The following is a 23,254-nucleotide window of genomic DNA, read 5'->3' as shown; positions in this document are numbered from 1 at the left end:
TGTTAACCGTGACAGGGCACTGTCTAAAATGGGGGGTGACTCCCACTTTTTCCTGTGGGTCATTCTGAGTTGTTCGCTCGTTGACGATTTTCGCTATGCTGCGATTTGTTGCAAATTGCGCATGCGCAAGGCACGCAGGGCGCATGCGCTTAGTTATTTAACACAAAACTTAGCAGTTTTGCTGTGGCTTCTGCGGCGCTTTTCAGTTGCACTGCTGTTCGGTAAATGATTGACAGGAAGGGGCGTTTCTGGGCGGCAACTCAGCGTTTTCCCGGCGTTTGCAAAAAAAACGCAGGCATGTCAGGGAAAAACGCGGGAGTGTCTGGAGAAACGGGGGAGTGGCTGGCCAAACGCAGGGCGTGTTTGTGACGTCAAACCAGGAACTAAATGGACTGAGCTGATCGCAATCTGTGAGTAGGTCCGGAGCTACTCAGAAATGGCTAAGAATTATTTAGTAGCAGTTTTGCTAATTTTTCGTTCGCAATTCTGCTAAGCTAAGATACACTCCCAGAGGGTGGCGGCCTAGCGTGTGCAATGCTGCTAAAAGCAAACAACTCAGAATGAGGGCCCCTGTCCTCTGCAGGGAAAGGGTAAGCTACCTGAATTCTTTTAGGAATCTGAAATTTCTTTTCAGGGTTTGCCCAGACTCCCTCAAAGAGACTGTTCAGCTCATGAGATGGAGGAAAAGTTACATTAATCTTCTTTTCTTTATAAAAGTAAGCCTTCTCCTGTGGTAAAGGAGGGGGCTCTGTAACTTCTAACACCTTTATAGCAATAATCATGTATTGTATGTTTTTTGCTAACTTTGGATCTATTCCCCTGGAATCACTAGTGTCGACACAGGAATCAGAGTCCGTGTCGGTATCAGTTTGTACAACTTGTGCAAATGACCTTTTATGTGACCCAGAGGGGTCCCCTGTGGATGAAAAAGCAGAACTCTGAAAAATCACATCTTCGACAGATTTTCTCCAACTTTCTGCATGAGACTCAGACTTATCCAATCTCTTACTGATATGATTCACACTATCACGTAATTCTTTCACCCATTCAGGCTCATGGTGTGCCGGCAGTGCCACCACATTACAACTATGTCCCTAAAATGGCTCCCTCAGGGGAAGAGCTCCCTGCCTCAGACATGTCACACACGTGCACAATCACACCACAGACACTCCAGGGCTTATAGAGGACAGACCCACAGTAAATCTGTCAGAAGGACACAGAAGGGACTTGCCAGTTCACAACTCAGCGCCAATGTAAAAAATTGCTGTGTATCTAGATACCTTTAGCACTTTTATATGCCAATTTAAGCACCACCTTTTACTCTGCCCCCCCCCCCCCTAATATACACAGATACTTGATTTAGACTTAGAGGAGGGCCAGCGTGTCCTCTCCCTGCAGCTTGCCTGGAGAAAATGGCGCTGAGCAGCGCTGGCTGACTGAGGAGGAAAGCCCCACCCCCTGCAATGGCGCATTTCCCCTCAGCAAACATGAAGTAATATTTATACTGGCGGGGGTGTAGGATTGTGCCACGGCCCAATATGCTACCTTTTTTCCAGTCAGAGTAGGTTTTCATACTGCCCCCTGCACCCTACTGTGCGCTGTGTATGGATAGCATGTCCGCGCAGCGTTCCCGTACCTTGAGCCGTCACGATGACCGGAGGTCCCTCTTGCAGATCCCCGATAATAACTCACGCGTCTTCTGACTTCTGGCTGTTAGGGGGGTGACGGCGTGCTGTGGGAGTGAGCGCATAGCCGCAGCTAGTGTTCAGTACCCTTCAGGAGCTAATGGTGTCCTGTCAGCAAGAAGTAGAGCCATGAAACTCTTTAGGAAGTTGGTTCCTACTTCTCCCTAAGTCCCATGAAGCAGGGAGACTGTTGCCAGCAGTCTCCCTGAAAATAAATAACCTAACAAAGTCTTTTAATGAAACTCAGTAGAGCTCCACTAGAGTGCGACCAGTCTGCCTGGGCACATTTTCTAAACTGAGGTCTGGAGGAGGGGCATAGAGGGAGGAGCCAGTTCACACTCTGGAAAAGGCTTAAAGTGCCCATGGCTCCTGCGGAACCGTCTATACCCCATGGTACTGAAGTGGACCCCAGCATCCTCTAGGACGTATGAGAAAGATACTTATGACACAAATTCTGTGCGATAAGTATCTGATTTAGCCTTGAAATTAGTTAATTTTTTTTCCCCCCTGTAAAAAAAACTGTTTTAAATGTGTTATGGAGGCACCGCTCTCGGTGCCTCCCACTGTCAGTGTGAAAGGGATGGAAGCGGGGGGCGGGGCCAAGCGTTGGTCAAGGAAAGCCTGTTAAAAAAGCTAACAGAAGTGCCGCTTTGGAAGGGGCATGCTTTCAGCTCATATGAAAGCACGCCCCTCGCTCTCGCATGCAGAAGCGATTGGCCAGTAGTGGATCATATCCCCCCCTTCCTTATCTTACTGAGCAGGTGAGGCTTCGATGGATGCTGTACGCTGCAGCCGCTGCCCCCCCCCCCCCTCCTCACACACACTTTCAGCTGCTGTCTGGCTGAGAAAGCAGACATCTCACATAGTCTGACATGTCTGCTGCAGCACAGCCAGCAGCAGCAGTGCCCGATGCTTGTTCCCACGGGGACCTGCCAGCAATATATCCCTGCTTCCTCCCCTCCTGAGGCCCCGCCCCTCACACTGAAGACCACGCCCCCTTCCTGTTCTAGTGTGGCTGTCTGGAAGATCTGATTCCTCCCCAGCCAGCTCCGTGAACCAAGGAATATACAGAAACTGCAACCTCCCACAATAAGAGGTAAGTATCTGTGGGGGGATGTTTTTTTTTTTATACTGTATATGGGGTTGGGGTAAAAATTAATATTATCTAGGGGTTTTCTATTAGTGTTATCTTAAGGGGAGTGGGCTGGTAAATTAATAATATTGGGTGGGGGTTGTATCACCATCATGGGGTTGTGTACTATTCATAGGCGTGCGCACAGGCACCCCCAACACATCACGCCTGCAGCATACTGTTCACCAGGCGCTCCAGCTCATTCCTGTGCCCCCCAAGCTTTGCCCGCTGCCCGGAGTATATTAATTACTTAACTGGCCACTGGGTGCATTAGCGTTAATGCATCCACCCGGCTCCGCCTCGCGATGTGACATCATGGTGTCACACCGTGTCCCCCCCCCACTCCCGGCCGCCCATGCCCTGTCTCTCCTGCCCGCGTTCTCTCTCCCACCCTCTCTCTGTCCTTGTGTGCCGCCACTACGAGACAGTGCAGCACAGACTGGGAGTAAGTAACCCACTGTAAACTGCAGTGCTGCAGCTGAGGAACCTGCCATGCTCATGCAGGAGAGAGGGGGACAGCAATGGGGAATATACTGTCTGCGTATATACATGAAGTTACCAAAAACGGTCAGTTCATACTGTGTGGGATAATGTGAGTTTGGCTCATACTGTGTGGGGTAATGTGAGTTTGGCTCATACTGCGTGGCGTAATGTGATGTTCGGCTCATACTGTGCGGTGTAATGTAAGTTTGGCTCATACTGTGTGGGGTAATGTGAATTTGGCTCATACTGTCTGAGGTAATGTGAATTTGGCTCATACTGCGTGGCGTAATGTGAAGTTTGGCTCATACTGTGTGGCGTAATGTGAGATTGGCTCATACTGCGTGGCGTAATGTGAGATTGGCTCATACTGCGTGGCGTAATGTGAGATTGGCTCATACTGCGTGGCGTACTGTGAAGTTTGGCTCATACTGTGTGGCGTAATGTGATGTTCGGCTCATACTGTGTGGCGTAATGTGATGTTCGGCTCATACTGTGTGGCGTAATGTGCATTTGGCTCATACTGTGTGCCGTAATGTGATGTTCGGCTCATACTGTGTGGGGTAATGCGAGTTTGGCTCATACTGTGTGGGATAATGTGAATTGTTGCTCATACTGTGTGGTGTAATGTGAATTTTGGCTTATACTGTGTGGCGTAATGTGAGTTTGGCTCATACTGTGTGGGGTAATGTGATGTTCGGCTCATACTGTGTGGTGTAATGTAAATTTGGCTCATACTGTGTGGAATAATGTGAATTGTGGCTCATACTGTGTGGAATAATGTGAATTGTGGCTCATACTGTGTGGTGTAATGTGAATTTCAGCTTATAATGGGTGGCGTAATGTGAGTTTGGCTCATACTGTGTGGCGTAATGCGAGTTTGGCTCATACTGTGTGGTGTAATGTAAATGTGGCTCATACTGTGTGGGGTAATGTGAGTTTGGCTCATACTGTGTGGTGTAATGTAAATGTTGCTCATACTGTGTGGCATAATGTGAAGTTTGGCTCATACTATGTGGTGTAATGTGAAGTTCGGCTCATACTATGTGGTGTAATGTGAATTCAGCTCATACTGTGTGCCGTAATGTGAGTTTGGGTCATACTGTGGCATAATGTGAGTTTGGCTCATACTGTGTGGTGTAATGGGAGTTTGGGTCATACTGTGTGGCGTAATGTGAATTTGGCTCATACTGTGTGGGGTAATGTGAATTTGGCTCATACTGTGTGGGGTAATGTGAGTTTTTATTTACACACACACACACACACACACACACACACACGTGTATTCAGCAAAGAGGGGGTCCGTGTCCAATCTCCAACCGGGCCCCCTTGGCCCAGGCAGGGACAGTGGCAGTAGCAGGCATGGTAGATGCTAGAACCAAGTGTGCTAAAGGACCTCTGACATCAGGGGGAGGAGCTAGGCTGGTGGGATAGTTCTTTCACTCTCCACGCCACCAACTTTAGTAACCTCCGCTTGCCACCGTGCCCGAAACGTGGCGGGCGTACATTTTGGGTACCATGTTCTGGCCTAGCACTTCCGCCTGGTGACGTCAGAGGTCCTTTCTTCAACTTGGTTTTAGCCATAACCTAGCGGGCATTGGCTCGACAGCGGTCATCGGCAGACTCGGTAGACATTATGGCTGCAGTGCCTCACCAGCCACTGACCTCACCGCACGCCACTGGTAAACTGTTCTTTTAAATGTAACAGCATGTTATGGTTTGTATTTATCTGAAGTAACTGTGGCCATAGACATAATGCAGATTGAGAAACACAGATGAAAGGTTCCCCATACACATGTATCCTGTAGATTACAGCATACAGTCCCTTACTAAAGTATTAACCCCCCTTGGCTTTTTACCTATTTTATTACATTACAACCTGTAATTTTAAAAAAAATTATCTGACTTTTATGTGATGGATCTGCACAAAATAGTCAAAGTCGGTGAAGTGAAATGAGAAAAATGTATGTAAAAAATAATTTTTAGAAATAAAAATGTGAAAATTGGCATGCGCATATGTATTCACCACCTTTGCTATGTAGCCCCTCAAAAGTTCTGTTGCAACCAATTACTTTCAGAAGTCACATAATTAGTGAAATGAAGTCCACCTGTGTGCAGTCTAAGTGTCACATAATCTGTCAGTATAAACACACCTTTAATGAAAGGCCCCAGAGACTGCAACACCACTAAGCAAGAGGCATCACACCATGAAGACCAAGGAGCTCTCCAAACAAGTCAGGGACAAAGTTGTTGAGAAGTACAAGTCAGGGTTGGGTTATAAAAAAAAATCCAAATCTTTGATGATCCCCTGGAGCACCAACAAATCCATCATCTTCAAATGGAAAGAACATGGTACCACAACAAACCTGCCAAGAGAGGGCCGGCCACCAAAACTCACAAACTGGGCAAGGTGTGCATTAATCAGAGAGGCAGCACAGAGACCAAAGGAACCCCTGAAGGAGCTGCAGAGTTTCACAGCAGAGACTAGTATATCTGCGCATGTGACCACAATAAGCCGTACACTCCATAGAGCTGGGCTTTATAGAAGAGTGGCCAGAAAAAAAGCCATTACTTAGTGTTAAAAATAAGAAGGCACGTTTTGAGTTTGCCAAAAGGCATGTGGATGACTCCCCAAATGTATGGAGGAAGGCGCTCTGGTCAGATGAAACTAAAATGTAACTTTTCAGCCACCAAGGAAAACGCTATGTCTGGCGCAAACCTAACACATCCCATTACCCCAAGAACACCATCCACACAGTGAAACATGGTAGTGGCAGCATCATGCTGTGGGGATGTTTTTCAGCAGCAGGGACTGGTAAACTGTTTCGAGTCGAGGGAAAGATGGATGGTGCTCAATACAGGGATATTCTTGAGCAGAGCCTGTTTCAGTCTGCCTGTGATTTGAGACTGGGACGGAGGTTCACCTTCCAGCAGGACAATGACCCGAAGCATACTGCTAAAGCAACACTCGAGTGGTTTAAGGGGAAACATTTAAATGTGTTGGCATGGCCTAGTCAAAGCCCAGATCTCAATCCAATTGAGAATCTGTGGCCAGACTTGAAGATTTCTGTTCACAAGCGGAAACCATCCAACATGAAGGAACTGGAGCAGTTTTGCCTTGAGGAATGGGAAAAAATCCCAGTGGCAAGATGTGGCAAGCTCATAGAGACTTATTCAAAGCGACTTACAGCTGTAATTGCCGCAAAAGGTGGCTCTACAAAGTACTGACTTTAGGGGGGTGAATTGTTATGCATGCTGAAGTTTTCTGTTATTTTGTCCTTTTTGTTGTTTGCTTCACAATAAAAAAAAAAAGCATCTTCAAAGTTGTAGGCATGGTCTGTGAATGAAATGATGCAAACCTTCAAGCAATCAATTTTAATTCTAGGTTGTGAGACAACAAAACATGAAAAATGCGAAAGGGGGTGAATATTTTATCAAGACACTGTACAAGAGGACCCACTCCAGTCCGTAACATTTAATGTTGATCTCTCAGGCCAGATGAACATGTGGTTGGGCAATGACAAGTATGAGATGCTGCACAAAGTGCATCAATACTACTTATGTGGTAGATGGCAGACCAAATCTTGAAAGCTTTTTAGAGAATATGCAACTATGTAAAGTTCTTAATTGTTATAGAGTTCAACTTTTACAGTAATGCACACAACATAAGTCAGTCTGTTATGTCTGGACCAGGTAGAACAACTTCCTGATACAATCATCTCTGACATAGGGACAGGGCATAATAGTACAGCCCTTAGAGGCAGACTGCGCTCATCTTCTGAGTATATACTGTAGATGGGCATGTCAGGCCAATCACAACACAATGGAGAATCAGATTCATTTTTGCGATAGACAGTCCATTCATCTGTATTGCTGGCAATGTAGCATAACACTCGCGTGGCACAGACTACCAAAACAATAACTAAATAAAACTTTTCATTTATTTAATCAAAAAACCATGAGTAAATCTATGAATTATAGTACAGTCTTTCAGAAAGACAAAAATAGTGAAGCATTATGGAGAACAGCTTATTCAGGCAGCCCTGTTTCACTTGTTGCTACGGTGAATAAAATAATTTATTATAAAACCAGTTATAATTACATTTTTCTACAAAGATTGACACAAATTTTCTCAAAAAACACAATGAGTGTTATGAGTAGGTAACGTTTGCATAGAAGGTCATAATGCGGTTTACATGTGAAAAGTAAAATTAAGCCTCTCCCCCTTCATTCCATTCTCCCTAAACAATATCATTACAGATAAAATTATATGCTAAGCACCGGCTTTAAATTTACTATTTAACAAAATATCAAAGAAGAATGACACTTATATTATATTTCTATCAGCGTGACATTGTAAAATCCCCTCCAAAAGAGAACATCTTAGCAAGTCATTAGTCCCCAGCAGGCAATTTTTTTTTTTTAAAGTCAAGATCTCTTTAGAAATTAGTAAAATAAGCATCTGAAGACTTGTTCAGGGTATAAAAGCTTCTATTATATTGTACCAACTTGTAACTGTAGTGTGTACCGGTGGCTTTGATCTTAAAAAAAAATAAAAAATGCACCGGGTATAATTACTAAACATCCCACCTAGAGTAAGGACTTATGCCAACTGGTGTGAATTGGACACATTTTTCTGGCAATGTGGACTCTAGTAAAAATGCATATAAATCGCGGATAATATTAAAAACAATTGTAGTGTGAAAAGACCAATTAATGTTGTAACATTCATTAGCATTGCATTTGTGTTCAGACCATAAGCACAAGCAATGAATAAAAGCAACCGCTCTGCTTGACCGAAAAAAAAAAAAAATATGTGGGTGGCTGCAGCTGTGACATAACATACTGCAGAATTGACGCAAATTAAGCCAATTTACAAAACCCTGGAGCCAGTAGTGGAACACATATAAGCTTAAGCAGTAAAGTGGTTTGGGTTGATAGTCCAGGCCCAAATAAAAAAAAAATATGGTCAGTGTGATAGATAGCAGCTACTAGCACTAGTGTTGCCTATCATAAAATACATGGACAAGTAGAAGCGCAAGCCTTCCCACCATCACATAACTGACCAAAGGATGACAGGTAAGCACAATTTACAATTTTTGCTGAATTTCTCAATAAGAACATTTTGAGTTAGCGGTACTGTGAAAAAAAAAATGCTGATACTTTAGGGTGCCATGACTGAAGAAAGTTTGGCAACCACTGAACATGGATTTTGGCTGTTCCTGGCAACCAAGGTTAGGAAGTTTGGTTCACCCATGGCTAGGTGCATGTTTTCAGAAAATTAGTCTTAAAATATCACTGATCTATTCGTACTACTGCATAAGCTTTTGCGTTAGTTGAAAGCTTCTCAGCTAGGTAGATAAACTGCATGCTATGGAATGTTAAGCTGACACTGTACAATACAGAAATTGATGCAAACATTTTGGCTGTATTGGAAAAATGTGCTTCTCTTTATAGTTACCCAGAGAAAAATATAGCGGGAATTACACTATTATTCATTATCACTTTGTCTGTACTGCTCATACACATTTATAATGGCTTGTTCAGGTCCAATATTTCAGAGCTGTGGCTGCTGATACAGTATATGTAGTGTATATTCATTGTTTAAGCAGCAAGGATGGACACAAAATTGGTGTCTTTTTTTGAGAATAGCAATATGCATTTAATAAAGTGCATTATAACACAAAATAAAGCCCATTACAAAAATAAATGTGAATTAATGGGCAAATATGAAAGCTACATTCAGGTAAGCACTCATTTTGGTTATTTCGGTTGCTGGCTGCACTTGCTTTTAATTCTAATTTCATTTAGAAGAATCACTAAAAACCTTTTTTATTCCATATCAATCATAGCTGACCTATCACTACCCTTCTTTCCCTGTTGTACAAGATTTCCATGCAAGGACTTGGTGGGCCTACACATATCGTGTAAAACCTGGAAAAGGAGCAAGCAGTTCAGACAGGCTTCGTACTGTAGAATAAGAGTTTCCCAGTATGGCTTCTCATTAAAGTGCAGCAAAATGGGATTAAGTTAGAAGAGTAAATCAGTTATGACAGGTGGGGTGATGTAAAAATATTATGTCTAGTGTCCCCTGTGCATTATGGGGCAACATACAGACTGTTGCTGTACTATGAAACTGGCCTACTGTATTACAAGACACTGGAGCCTGTATATTACCTTTCAGCAGTGACATGCGGTGGGGTGAGGCAGAGCCTTTCCTGCCATACTCACGTTTGTGCCAGAGTTTTGGCTGTATAAAGTATATAAAAAATACAAAGAATATGTTAAAATATCTTCTTTGTATTATTCTAATCATTTTTATAGCCAAAACTCTGGAGTAAAAAGTCTATGGCAGCTGAGGCAGTGCCTCCCCTGCTTATCTTTTCCACACATCTCTGATCATAACTCACCAAATTTCCATGAGTATATACTGCTGTACCTGTGTATACTGCCCACATGCACCATTTGGCTCATGTATTGTGTGTAAATCCGGCTCTGGTACTAAGCAGTGCCACCTGAGCCATTTACCTCACCGCACATCCCTGCCTTTCAGAATAACACACTGATATTTTATCTATAGAAGCAGAAGCTTCAGTTATCCTCAGCTTTAGCCTTGCGGTCAGCACCATCTGGATAATGACAAACTGTATACCATTTACTTTGTTTGTAGTGCGTATCCAAGACATGGGAATAGAGTAGGCAAATAAAGACTCAAATTAAAGTTCACTTATAAAAAACCTCACCTCATTAAAACCTAAATCTAAGTCTCTGTTCTCATTCTATTGTGCACAAGCACTGTGTTTTCTTCTAGCAACAAGCACTAGTACTCTAATGCAGTTTATTAGCAAGCAGCACAAGGCCAACAGCTACAGTATGCACTCTGACCAGCAGATGAGACTGAATAGCTGTTCCATTTGTACATTGATTGTTTGCCAATGTTCACGTGCAATAAGTGTGTTATTAATTGTGGGATACCTGGTATAAAACATTTATGCTACATATAAATAATTTAATGTGAGTTTTCATTTGACATTGTGAGGGTACCATCAAAGCAGTGACATGCGGTGGGGTGAGGCAGAGCATTTCCTGTCATACTAACATTTGTGCCAGAGTTTTGACAATATAAAGTACACTGTTAAAAAAAATAAAGGGAACACTTAAACAACACATCCTAGATCTGAATGAATGAAATATTCTTATTAAATACTTTGTTCTTTACATAGTTGAATGTGCTGACAACAAAATCACACAAAAATTTATCAATGGAAATCAAATTTATTAACCCATGGAGGTCTGGATTTGGAGTCACACTTAAAATTAAAGTGGAAAAACACACTACAGGCTGATCCAACTTTGATGTAATGAACTTAAAACAAGTCAAAATGAGGCTCAATAGTGTGTGTGGCCTTCACGTGCCTGTATGACCTCCCTACAACGCCAGGGCATGCTCCTGATGAGGTGGCGGATGGTCTCCTGAGGGATCTCCTCCCAGACCTGGACTAAAGCATCCGCCAACTCCTGGACAGTCTGTGGTGCAACGTGGCATTGGTGGATGGAGCGAGACATGACTTCCCAGATGTGCTCAATTGGATTCAGGTCTGGGGAACGGGCGGGCCAGTCCATAGCATCAATGCCTTCATCTTGCAGGAACTGCTGACACACTCCAGCCACATGAGGTCTAGCATTGTCTTGCATTAGGAGGAACCCAGGGCCAACCGCACTAGCATATGGTCTCACAAGGGGTCTGAGGATCTCATCTCGGTACCTAATGGCAGTCAGGCTACCTCTGGCGAGCACATGGAGGGCTGTGCGGCCCCCCAAAGAAATGCCACCCCATACCATTACTGACCCACTGCCAAACCGGTCATGCTGGAGGATGTTGCAGGCAGCAGAACATTCTCCTTGGCGTCTCCAGACTCTGTCACGTCTGTCACATGTGCTTTCATCTGTGAAGAGCACAGGGCGCCAGTGGCGAATTTGCCAATCTTGGTGTTCTCTGGCAAATGCCAAACGTCCTGCACGGTGTTGGGCTGTAAGCACAACCCCCACCTGTGAACGTCGGGCCCTCATACCACCCTCATGGAGTCTGTTTCTGATAGTTTGAGTAGACACATTCACATTTGTGGCTTGCTGGAGGTCATTTTGCAGGGCTCTGGCAGTGCTCCTCCTGTTCCTCCTTGCACAAAGGTGGAGGTAGCGGTCCTGCTGCTGGGTTGTTGCCCTCCTACGGCCTCCTCCACGTCTCCTGATGTACTGGCCTGTCTCCTGGTAGCGCCTCCATCCTCTGGACACTACGCTGACACAGAAAACCTTCTTGCCACTGGATGAGCTGCACTACCTGAGCCACTTGTGTGGGTTGTAGACTCCGTCTCATGCTACCACTAGAGTGAAAGCACCGCCAGCTTTCAAAAGCGACCAAAACATCAGCCAGAAAGCATAGGAGCTGAGAAGTGGTCTGTGACAACCACCTGCAGAACAACTCCTTTATTGGGGGTGTCTTGCTAATTGCCTATAATTCTCACCTGTTGTCTATTCCATTTGCACAACAGCATGTGAAATTGATTGTCAATCAGTGTTGCTTCCTAAGTGGACAGTTTGATTTCACAGAAGTGTGATTGACTTGGAGTTACATTGTGTTGTTTAAGTGTTCCCTTTATTTTTTTGAGCAGTGTATATGAAAAATACAAAGTACATATTAGAAATATCTTTATATTATTCAAATCATTTTTATAGTCAAAACTCTATAGCATATGAGCAGTACCTCCCCTGAATACCTTATCCACACATCTCTGATCAAAACTCACCAAATTTTCAGGAGTTTATACCACTGCACCTGTGTATAATGCCCAGATGTACCCTTTGGCTCATATATTGTGTGTAAATGTGGCTCTGGTACTAGCCAGTGCCTCCTGAGCCATTTACAGTACCTCACTGCACGTCCCTGTATCAAAGTCATAAATACTCAATATATATCAGTGGTCCTCAACCTCAATATTCAAGTTTTCTCCACAGGTCATGTTTATAGAATTTATTCTCTATGGATGAGCTCACCTGTGCATGATTAAAGAAAGCCACAAAACATGACCTGTTGGTTATATTTGATGATTGGAGTTGAGAACCACTGCTCTATAGAAACCATTGGTACTAATTCTTAATATAGTTTGCTAATGTATTATTTTTGTATCAAATAAATCACTAGGCAGTAATTATAAAAAAAAGACATTTTAATATGTTGTGTAATACTAAACAATTTAAAAATGCATAGTTTTAATCATAGCCACTATTTTGTGGCATTACCTGTCTAGGAGACTTTTGGTATCATTGCTGCTATTACTTATAAAGGAGATGCCTTGCCAATGACAAACAAACATTAAGAAAAATCATGTTACATAGCACTACCTAGGTTTCACAAGATACAACACTGCAACATAGTCCCTCTCAAACATCTGTGAATGCAGTATCTTCCAACAAAAGAATTATCAGCAGGAAGAATGTTATCATAACATCACTTTACCTTTCCACGAATTGGAAAAGTACATCCGAGTAGTGGAACGAGCGTATCAGAAAAGTAATACTTCCAAGCCACTGGTAACCAACCCTAAGGTGTCAATCCAATTAGGTGCGAGCTTTACTCACAATGAACTCGAAATGCTGAATTACATTTTCAATGTATAACCTCTGGTTCACCCCTCCTAATGAATAATCATGCACTTGGGAGGCCAATAAAGACATGTCCATTTTCCGGTGAGTTTCCCTAAAAAGCTCAATAAATGATATGGGACAGGTATATGAAGCTGTTCTACTGATGGGAGAGGTTTTTTTTGTACATTGCAGATGAGCGGTAAAAGTGTTTATTCCAACTTTTGACATACTTGTATAAAAACACCGAAATATTACTATACAGACCTTTCTGTACCCTAAAATGCTGCAAAGACTTTTATTTGATGAAAAACACTTGTCTGCTCTTATTTTTCAACCATTAATAAAAAGTGTAAAAATCATCCATTTGACACCTCCAGTCAGGGCTGACAAAAGAAATTGGGAGGGCCGGGACGTCCAAAATAGGCAACTCTGCCTCGAGTACTTCTCTTTTGCCAGTAACAGACTTCTTTATGGTCCTGCCATCTCAGTTGTCACTTTTTTGGGTCCAAGATGGTTTCCCCACCTTGTCATGCAATTCTCAAGTCACATTCCATAGAAAAGTTGCACAACTTTACCACAACTACCACAAATTGGCATTTCTAATTGAATCCTGAGTTTCTCGGTGTGAACACTTGTGCAATTTATGTGAGTTTTATTAAATAAACTAGCTTTCGTAAACTAGCTCCTAACTGGATTGACCCAGAAGACTGAAAAGACAGTTCCTCGACATTTCCATAAAAGCTTGTTGATGATAAAAACACAGAAATCTCAGGCATTTCTGGATACAATACTGCAAGTAACAACTGCTTTCTATACAGTGGTTTAACACTTGGAAAGAGATGTATGGATGGAATCGGTAAACCTGTATTTCGTTTTACAGAATGTGTTTCTACGGGGGTTGTAGTGCATGTTATTTACATTTAAATGAGGAATAACATGGAAGCTAACTGAATAATGAAGCAATACAATAATCATTCCTGAAAAGAAAACTGGCCACATTATATGTTGCATAGTGGTATTAACAGAATACCATCTAACACCAACTATGCTTCAGATGGCCATGGGTTTAAGTTCATGATCCAATGTCCACTTCTTTTACTTCATTGAAAAAATATCTGGGCAGCAGGTATTAAAATGTTCTTATTTTCCAGTATTTGCTTAAGACTCCTGGGGGTAAATTTACTGAGGAAGCTGCTGCTTCTTGGTATGTATAAGCTGGAAATTGAATACCACAATGATATTTAAAGCGAAAAACTGCGTGTTTGGAAGCCACAGCTTAATAAATCTACTCTCTAGTTAGAGTAGGATTGTGTACATGGTAGAGTCGTTTCAGTGGGTGTAACATAAGTAGGCAGCATTCACATTTCTCTTTCATGTTTCAGGAAACACATAGGTACAGTAATATGCTTTGCAACAGTTTACCATGTGAAAACACTATCATAAGCAAATATATTGAACTAAAGATGAATAGATTATTGGGACAAACTTGCCTCTGGGTCAATTTTACCCCTCTCAGACCAAAACCCGTGTCTGACTCAGGATTTGGAACAGTGGGGTAGATGTATTAAGCATGGAGAAGTGATAAGAGCAAGGTGATAACCCACCAGCCAATCAGCTCCAATATGTAAATCACATCTCCGGGCTTAATACATCTGACCCGCTGTTCTAAGCTGGCTCAGACCCAGGATAGACCCCGTTCACACTGTGGCTCTGACCCAGGCTCTTCCAGTGTTTAACCCATGTCACTTTACGGGGACCCTAACACACCAAGCAGCAACCCAGTTAACCTGGCAATAACCCAGGCCAAAGCGGCAGTGTGAAAGGAGTATTACTGGAAATGGAGTAACATTATGGGCAGCAGATTTGAAGGCAAGTTAACTTAAAAAGCTCAACCAAAAGGGAAAAGAAAAGAAAAACATAATTGTAACATTCATGACTATAAGTGTAAACAGCCTCTGATCTCAGAATTTAAGATAGTGTAATCATATGTGATCTATAAAGCTGAATGCAAGTTTTAATCTTTGGTAATCCGTTATTAATTTCAAATGGCTCCATTAAGTTATCTTTTATTACTAACACTTGGTGTACATGGAAGGTAAAATCTTTCCCCAAATAACAATGGTTCTCACAAATATTCATATAAATCTAGAAACATTTACATAGAAGATCTAGAATTTCTTTTTTTTTTTTTTTAAATACAAGTTTTAATACCAGGCTTGTTTTATAAAGCCGGGCTGAGGCACAGGCCAAAGCTGGCACATTACAGACACAAATTGAATAGTAAACTTTACCCTGAGACCAATTTCTCAAAAAGCCACTTGTATTATTTTAGACTGTTTTCTTTTTTTTGTAAAAAAAAGACAACACACACAACATACATATACATAATGTTTAAGTAAAGCATATTAGTGGCAGGATCCTTAAAATGAAGGTACTTACACTGCTGGGGGATTTCTAGTCCAAGTTATTACGCTTCCTGTCATTGTGAATTGCCATGCAGTAGCTAGAGGTCTCTCACCGGATCAAGGATCCGCGTGTAACCGTAAAATAATCCAACATCCAGCAATGGAAGTAGTCATTTTAATCTAATTAAAGGGCTTTATAACAAATGTTTTTTCCCAAAATATGTTTCTTCCCCCAAATTAATACATTAGTAAAATGAAATGATGCATATTTAAAAAAAAGTAATGCTAGCGACATGTATATATGCCTCTATAAAGGCACAAAACATTCAAATGTACATTGCAACCCATCACTAAATAGCTCGTATTGTGTGACACCCACCATGAGAACCTCTGTGAAAGTGTACTCAGTCCTGTGCCGACATGGTACACCACTGTGTGAGTAGATCAACCCCATTTTTTAAACCATGGAAGTACATGATAGATAGCTTGGAAAATGGAAATCAATTCCATACACTAAAGCTGTTGGGCAGACAACAGGAAAGGAGTGTGTTGCAGTATCATGGACTTACAGACAAATAACGGACTTCTGTCGTTAGATGGAGGCAGAACATTCACTATAAATAATTCCAATTAAAAAAATGAAATGTAAAATATTTAACATCCCCTTCAATAAATGTGCAGAATATCTAGTTGTTAGAAAAGGGTATTCAGATTGTGTATGGCTACACAGCAGGTGATAAATACACAAAGCTTGAATTAATGTAAAACAAGCTACCTGGCATTCTCAGGTAAAATGGGTACAAGGTGGACACTAGGTGGTCCTGTGCTCACATTCAGCTACAGTGAGGTTTCTTTACAATAGGATCATTAAATACATGCATTATCAATGTATTGGCACATATAAAGTCCATAAAAGTGCTATAGTGTCATCATTAAAATGCCTGCTCTTTTCCATGTACTTCACAAACACTGCAATTTCTGTTTTGTCTTGTTAGGATTTACCCAATAATACATCTTACAACAAATACACACAAGAGAGGAACAATCTGAATATCATCTTTGTATCTCAAGTTGCAGCTATTTAAATATTACAAAGAGTAATTGGGCTACTCAAATACTAATCTAATAGCCTTACGAATGCAAGGAAAAGGTTAATCCATGAAATTAGTTATTACAATAGAATATGATATTGAGGGGGAATGGAGTAGAGGGCTTCACAGTTTGAAATGATTAGAAGAATTTAGTAGGAATTACTACTTATATGCCTCGAAGTCCAACAAGACAATACTAACAATTAGCATAACACAGGCATGTTAGACTGTGCAATTCTTCACAAAACTGCCTGCAATCTTGTACACTGCACTCCAGAACCACTTTAACCTGTATATTGCATTTCCAGGAGCACCTTAACCTTGAATACTACACCCCTAAAGTGATCTCACAAGCAGCTTCCTGGAGAACTCTGGATCCTGCACACTAATCTAGGTGCCACATAATCTAGGACTGTATTAGGAGGTGTCTTGCAAAAGCTGCATGATTTTATAGCTTATGTAAAAAACAGGTAGCACTTTGAATTAGATCATCTTCACGTTGTGTCTGGTAATGCATTCTCTACGTATCCATCAGGGAAGGCCCTCAATCACTGACTATTCATTTCCAGTGCATCAAAATCTGTGAGAAGAAAATAATTGACAAGTCAGCATCACATATACAAGAAAAATATGAATTTAATGTAGTGTTCTGTAGATTATATTGATGTAAAAAATAAAAAAAAGTTCACAGACTTATAAAGGCAAAGGGATACAGTTAATGGAACTCCAATAGTACTTTTAATATCCTTAAAATCTTAAAGAACAACAAGTTATAAAGCTAATATTGTATTTAATAATACTTTAGGTAAAATATGAATAAGCTGGATCCATTGATGTCGGAAATATAATCAATTTAAAAAAAAATGAAGCATGACAGTGGTGGGCGGGGGAATTTCCATAGAAAAACTGTGGTGTACATACCCACTCTAATGCGCTACACAAAAGAACATAGTTATCCATATATGTGTGCACTATATTAATACCTTAGTAAATTATATATATATATATATATATATATATACACACACATACCCTCCAACTGTACCTTTTTGGCCGGTACAGTACCATTTTTTAATGGTCTGTACCGGCCAAAAAGGGCTTTGTACCGATTTTTGACTCAGTAAATCTCCATTGAAAGTATAAAAAAGGGGGCGTGGCCACATCCCCTGTCCTTATTTATACCGGTTTTTAAGTGTAAATATATATATATATATATATATAGAGAGAGAGAGAGAGAGAGAGAGAGAGAGAAAGAGAGAGAGAGTTAGAGAGAGAAAGAGATCGAGATCGCGCACTCCCTTGTTGCACTTATTAATCAGTATAATAAATGAGGATAGATTAATGGGTTGCCCTCTTACACTAAGCTCCCTGTTAGACAGAGCTGGGATGAACAATATACAAAATAATAGTGTGAATGACGCCCTAGGGAACTATTATAGGCTCCCTATTCTAATTAGAATGATAATATCATTTTACATAACCATCATAAAATGAACAATAAATTCCAAGCCATATATATTTTTATTTAAAAAATGATGATAAAACAAACAAGCTATCAGCAGTGTTCATATGGATACAAGAACTTTTTCAATGTATCAGCCTTCTAGTACAAATAGTGGGGGCCTGATTTTTACATGAAATACATAAATGCTTCTTTTGTGATATCCTTCTTCCAATATTGCAGATTGGAGGTCACCTCAGAACAAGATGTGTTTTGTCTCATAGAGTCTTCATCAGGGCGTATCTCAATAATTGCATGCATGTGGGACTTATACACATATCAGTGGTGTAACTACTGCCCCCGCAGCCCACGCAGTGGCTTGGAGGCGCAGGGCTGCGGGGGCGCCGCCACTGATTTAGCGCAGATTGACATGCGGATGAGCCGTCCGCATGTCAATCTGCTGTCTCCTCTCCCTCCGCTGCTGTGATGGAGGGACACGGAGGGCACAGCGCGCGCCTCTCCTGTGTCCCTCCTGCGTCTCCGGCGGGTCTATTAAATGAAGTGCCCGTTCGTGAGCTCTGATTGGCTCACGAACCGGCACTTCATTTAACAGACCCGCCGGAGATGCAGGAGGGACACAGGAGAGGCGCGCGCTGTGCCCTCCGTGTCCCTCCATCACAAAACAGCGGGGGAGCGTGGGGGGCGGGGGGAGTTTAACTGGCACTGGGGGAGCATATTCGGCACAGAGGGAGGGAGTGTTAGGTTCCTGGTGCTCAGAACAAGGGAGATGTTATGAAGCGAGTCCAGAGCACCAGGACGTAATGCTGGGAAAGGGGAATGGAAAGGGAATAGCCCCTGGCGCCCTAACTCCGTTGTCTCGCCCGTGTGGTCAGAAATCCCCTGCGAGACTATGGTTGCTTGAGCCCATGGCAGCCGCGTTTGAAGGGCGGATTATGTCTGCCCAACTCCGATGCCCCCTCAGGTCTTAATGGGAGACAAAGGGAAATCCGAGACAGGGTGATAACAAGGGGCCCTCTGACTAAACAACCAGGCCAGGGGCTACAAGCTAACTGACTAAACCTGAGGTATGTGCGGTAACCCGCCAGGGAAAAGGACAACAAAAATCCACTAGTCCGTACTCCTACCCAGCACCGCTGGATACCAGAGTGGATCTGTGGGAGCGGAATCCTCCGCAAAAGCTCCGGAACACAAATAATAAAAGATAAATAATTAAGCGGCCCAGCCGCAACACACGGCTACGCCGTGACTCACGAACACCACTGGATGTTCAAAGGTGCTCAGTCAGGACTCCAGGAACAGATGACGACTTCCGAGTACAGGACAACTGAGAACAGGAACGACCGGATACAGCAGGACTGGAAACACTTTCAGCAAACAGATTCAGCATTCAGCATTCAGGAAGCTCAGGAACTAGCAGGAACCAAGCTCAGAACTCAAGCAGACTGAAAACCCAGAAATATCACCAGCATCTGCGAACTGCAATCAGCCAGCATATAGAGAGGCCTAATTAATAATCCAGTGCTGCTGGCCTATTGCAGGACTCCAAGCTGACAAGATGCAATTAGCAGCCAGATGAGGCTGAACACATGGGAACAAGCTGCAATTGCACAGACTCACCAGCGGCAGCAGACAAGAGTAATCTAAAACAGAGCAATGGGAAATCCTGGCATGCAAGACAACTAAATAAACATAAAATAGAAATGAACCACTACCTGTGGTTCATAACAGGGAGAGCATATTTTGCACTTCGGGGGCATATGTTGCACAGGTGGGGTATGTGTGTACCTGGCACATGGGGGGGGGGGGGGGCTATATTTGGCACTGGGGGCATGTGAGTACCTGGCACTGTGGGGGAATATCTGGCACCGGGGGCATATGTGTACCTGCCACATGGGGGGGGGGGGGGGGGCGGGCTATTTTTGGCACTGGGGGCATGTGAGTACCTGGCACTGTGGGGGAATATCTGGCACTGGGGACATATGTGGCACTGGGAGCACAGCCCTAGCAACAAGCACTACCCCCTAGCAACGAGCATGACACCCAGTGCATGAAACCCCAGGCAACGCGCATGACAACCAATGTACGAAACCCCTGGAAACGAGCATGACACCCTGAGCATGAAAACCCCTGGCACCGTGCATGGAACCAAGAGCATGAAACCCCCGGCAACGAGCAGGTAATTTAAAAGTAATTAGAAGCCTTACTGTAGGACTTAATGTGTAATGGGCATTACGGTGTGTGGCATAATGTATCACGGACATTGCGGTGTGTGTCATAATGTGTCACATGCATTACGGTGTGTAGCATACTATATCACGGGCATTGTGGTATAATGTCTCAGGGGCATTACAGTGTGGCATAATGTATAACGGGCATTGCGGTGTGTGGCACAGGGTATAACGGGCATTGCGGTATGTGTCACAGGCATTACGGTGTGTGGTATACTATATCACGGGCATTGTGGTATGTGGTATAATGTCTCAGGGTCATTGCTGTGTGTGTCATAATGTGTCACAGACATTGTATGTGCTATAATGTATCAGGGGCATTGCAGTATGTAGCATAATGTATAACGAGCATTGCGATTCCTGTCATAATGTGTCACAGACATTACGGTGTGTGGCATAATGTGTCGGGGGAATTATGGTGTGTGCATATTGTGTCATGTGCATTATTGTGTGTGGCATAATGTCTAAGGGCCATTGCAGTATGCGGAATAATGTATACTGGGCATTACTATAAGGAGGCATGAATCAGGATTATTTTTCTTTCCTGTGGTGGCCAACGTCTGGGCGTGCAGGTTGCAAAACTGGGGTATAAGGTAGTCTTTTCCTGCAATGCCACGCCCCTTTTATGCAAAACCACGCCCATTTCTTGTGACGTGCGCGCATGTTTATCCCTTTACTAGTGCCAATTATGGGGATGGGGCGCCGGAGAATTTTTTGGCTTGGGGTAGAAAAATTTCTAGTTACGCCACTGACCCATATATGGTATTCTCGAACACTTATCACTGAATGGATCTTGCGCTGTTGGAAAATGAACTTTTATGCCTGATAGTATCAAAGGAAAAGCATATGATACTTGGAAATTTGAATTCACAGGTACGGTTTTTTTTTCTCTCCACAGACTAAATCAAGCCTCCATAGAAGTGAGTGAAGTTTCCCAGTATGATCTTGGCAAAATGTCCACCTGCCATTTGCAATGCATCACCATTGTGCTCTGGAAAATTTGACCGTTTTTGTGAACTATCCCTGTGCACCTGCTGGGGGACCTGGAACATGTGACCTGCTCGGTTGTTAGAAAATAAATTTTATGCCTGATAGTATCAAAGGAAAAACATATGATACTTGTGTCGAAATCAAATTGCCTATTTCAATATTTAGAATACGCCATGGCATTTTTTAATGGATGCATCTACGATGCATGCATTGATACGGTAGGGCGCGGATGACCATAACGGCAAGTTACTGTTCGCATTATGCTAGAAGATGCATTTATTAATAAATGTCATACTGTCACAAAACAGCAAATAATTCTATACACACACACACACTCAAATGTATTACAGACAGAAATACAAATTCCTATAGTGTCCTAAAACATACAGTATCAGATTGCTCCATGGAAGATAGACCTTGGACTGAGGGAATGTGTAAATACCGTTGTTTGCCCCAATTGTTTGAGAGGTGTATATTGAGTCAATAGATACTGGATTGTCATTGTTACACTAGAGGTCAGAACAAACAAGAACACAATATAACATACACAAACACAAGCCAGAACCTTATTGGGCTAAAACCATTAATGATCTAACAAAAAAAATAAAAATAATAATACATGCACACAACATACAAACTCTAAACACAGTGGCCTCTGTTCGGGCGCGTTGCCACTGTGCATACGCATACACGTATGTTATGTATACAGGTTCACGAGCCTTGTGTATTATCGCGTGGTAAGAGTATATACGGTGGCATATGCATTCGTACAGAAAAGCCACAAAGACATATTCAATTTCTTATCCATATAGGGGGTAATTCTGAGTTGATCGCAGCAGCAAGTTTGTTAACAATTGGGCAAAACCATGTGCACTGCAGGGGGGGGGGCAGATATAACGGGTGGTCTTCAGTATGCCGACTGGCGGGATCCCGGCGCACAGTATACCGGCGCCGGGATCCCGACAGCCGGCATACCGACACTTATTCTCCCTCGTGGGGGTCCACGACCCCCCTGGAGGGAGAATAAAATAGTGTGTCGCCCGTAGCGTGGCGAGCGCAGCGAGCCCGCAAGGGGCTCAATTGCGCTCGCCACACTGTCAGTAAGCCGGCGGTCGGGCTCCCGGCGCCGGTATGCTGGTCGCCGGGAGCCCGACCGCCGGCATATCGTAGTGAACCTGATATAACATTTGCAGAGAGTTAGATTTGGGTAGGTTATTTTGTTTCTGTGCAGGGTAAATACTGGCTGCTTTATTCTTACACTGCAATCTAGATTCCAGTTTGAACACACCACACCTAAATCGAACACTCTCTGCACATGTTATATCTGCACCCCCTGCAGTGCACATGGTTTTGCCCAACTGCTAACAAAATTGCTGCTGCTATCAACTCGGAATGACCACCATAGTGCATAATTTACACACAGTCTCCATACCCTTTGTCAGCAACTTACATACACTTAAAAGGTAAAACAATGGATCTATTCAGCTTTACATGGTGTGAGGGGATGGAGCAGTACTAGGGCGTAGGGTTTGGTATTCAGATGTGCAGTATTTTGTGACCTACATTCCGGTTGCTATTGGCAGTTGATCGCATGTTTCTGCGTGTAGATATATGCCGAAATATAACATTCGCAAACTGTTATGATACTGTACTCAGGATATTCGGCGAGAACTCAGATGTAAACAAACAGCAATCACATCTCAGAACTTAGTCATCGCCCACCGTTTGAGCCGACCAATGATCCCCAGTGTACTGGATATGTCCCACCCCTGGACCAACAACAGAAGACTCAGCCCCAGACATGTACCCTCCTCCAATATACAGTATATATGTATTTCCCCTCACCCAGGATCTCTGTTGGTGCAGATTCTAAAATGGAGACGACTGTGCGCTGAGCATAGGGTGACTTATACTGGCTGTAACTGATTCTTATGTAACTGCAACTGCTTCTTTTATAACTAACTCTGTAACCATATATATATATATACACATGTTATACTTAGTGATATACTGTACATGTTATTTTGTATGCATAACCTTTAATATCAAATATACATATATCTCTGAGCATTGGACCTCAGTAATACCATGTGTGCGACTGCTTGCTTTCTCCTAAGGAATATAGAGCTGCGAAGTTCA

The 23,254-nt window shown here is 42.8% G+C and overlaps 1 protein-coding gene across 2 annotated transcripts in view; it reads right to left on the bottom strand.

Moving 5' to 3' along the window:
- Positions 1 to 12,503: 12,503 nt before the first annotated feature.
- Positions 12,504 to 23,254, bottom strand: part of FOXK1 (forkhead box K1) — a 288,084-nt gene continuing 277,333 nt past the window's right edge. For both annotated transcript variants that reach the window (XM_063934189.1, XM_063934188.1), the window contains one exon: positions 12,504 to 17,015. The gene's annotated coding sequence lies outside the window, so the exon portion shown is untranslated. The remainder of the gene's footprint in view (positions 17,016 to 23,254) is intronic.

The sequence above is a fragment of the Pseudophryne corroboree genome, chromosome 7, assembly GCF_028390025.1.
Source record: "Pseudophryne corroboree isolate aPseCor3 chromosome 7, aPseCor3.hap2, whole genome shotgun sequence".
In the NCBI taxonomy this organism is placed as follows: Eukaryota; Metazoa; Chordata; class Amphibia; order Anura; family Myobatrachidae; genus Pseudophryne; species Pseudophryne corroboree.
Note: the sequence above shows the minus strand (reverse complement) of the source record. Positions and strands in the feature narration are given on the sequence as shown.